This window comes from Scylla paramamosain, chromosome 5 (assembly GCF_035594125.1).
Source record: "Scylla paramamosain isolate STU-SP2022 chromosome 5, ASM3559412v1, whole genome shotgun sequence".
Taxonomy (NCBI): Eukaryota; Metazoa; Arthropoda; class Malacostraca; order Decapoda; family Portunidae; genus Scylla; species Scylla paramamosain.
This window is the reverse complement of record NC_087155.1, coordinates 29,150,986-29,152,555: the sequence shown is the minus strand read 5'-3', so window position 1 is coordinate 29,152,555 and position 1,570 is coordinate 29,150,986. Positions and strand designations below refer to the sequence as shown.

General features: G+C 46.2%; 1 protein-coding gene across 1 annotated transcript in view; it reads left to right on the top strand.

The window, feature by feature from the left end:
- Positions 1-38, top strand: part of LOC135100978 (uncharacterized) — a 57,966-nt gene extending 57,928 nt beyond the window's left edge. Inside the window, exon 29 of the mRNA XM_064004595.1 lies at positions 1-38. This exon is cut by the window's left edge and continues 581 nt beyond it. The gene's annotated coding sequence lies outside the window, so the exon portion shown is untranslated.
- The last annotated feature ends 1,532 nt before the right edge of the window (positions 39-1,570 follow it).

Here is a 1,570-nt window from a genome sequence, read left to right as displayed (position 1 = left end):
ATCCGAGTGTTTGATGTTTGAATAAATGATTTACAAAGGATCAGTGTTATACAACAGAGGAATAGAGAATTTTTTCATGAAGCTCAAGAGTAGCAGCGTCTTTTCATAGGAAGTCTTCGCCAATATAGCTGGCTAGTGTAGACATGGCGCCTTGTGTTGCTGAGTCGTCTGGTTGTGTTAGTTCTCCTGTTCTCGAGGCCTTCGTTGCGAAGGTGTCAGAGGTGGAGGCTGAGTTCCATCGAAGGATCTCGGAGGTGCAGGCTGAGTTTCGTGAGAGGATCTCAGACCTGCAGGCTGAGTTCTATGAGAGGAGCTCAGCACCTGTGGGAGGGTCGTGCCCCACCGTCTCCTTACCTAGTAAGGCGACGGAGGAGCAGTGGTCGGTTGTGTGCAGGGGAGCCAAGAGGGTGAAGGTCCTCAGGGCACCTTGCGTGGAGACGAAGAATCCCTTCAATGTGCTGGAGGAAGGGAAGGAGAAGGAGGTGGACAGGGCGGGAGGAGGCAAGAAGGAGGGGGCAGATGCAGTTACCCTGCCCCAAGGTAGAGTGCTTGTGTTTGGTGATAGTCAGGTTAGGCACTTAGATAGTGCGTTCTGTGCTAGGGACAGGAAGCGTAGGTCGAGAGTGTGTTTGCCGGGGGCCGGGATAGGGAAGGTAGCGGATAGGCTAGACACGTGCTTGGAAAAAGATGGGACCAAGCCCATTGTTTTTCTCAGTGCGGGAGGGAATGACCTTGGCAAGGTCAGGAGTCAGGAGCTTATCAGGAGGTTTCGACAGGCTTTGGACTTTGGAGGTTACTGCACTCCAGAACTTTTTTCGTTAGTCGGGAGGGAAGAAGGGGTAGTGAGAAGGCGAGGGGCAAAATAGTTAAATCTAGAAAGGTAGCTAATTCAGGGATGGTGAAAAATAGCTTAAGTGTTTACTACACAAACTGTAGAAGTATTCTGAATAAAATAGACTTGCTTCGAGGAATAGCGAGCGTTGAGAAATTTGATATCATTGCTTTAACTGAAACTTGGTTAGATATGTCAGGAAAAGTATTTAATCCAGAGGTTAAGATAGATGGGTATACAATGTTCTATAAAGATAGGGAAAACAGGAGAGGAGGAGGCGTCGCGTTATACGTTAGGGACACATTACAGTGTTGTATCAACAGTAGAATTAAAACAGATAACAAAGCAGAGTCGATATGGGTAAATATTAAAGAAGGATCGCAGTCAGTAGTACTAGGGGTAGTTTACAGACCACCGACCAGTACAGAGGAAATTAACACCTCACTGTGGCAGGAATTAAATAGAGCAGGCAGGTACAGTCAAGTATGTGTGGTAGGAGATTTTAATTTTAGGAATATCGACTGGAGTCTGATGGTGGGTAACAAGGAAGCAGAGGAATTTCTTAAGGTAATTCAGGATAATTTTTTAAAACAGGTAGTCGTAGAATCCACAAGGGGGAATAATATTCTAGATTTAATTCTTACTAGCAGGGAGGAAGCAGTCACGCAGGTAGAGGTTGGAGGACAGCTAGGTAACAGTGACCATAGGGAAATTAGGTACAATTCAGAATGGGAAGAA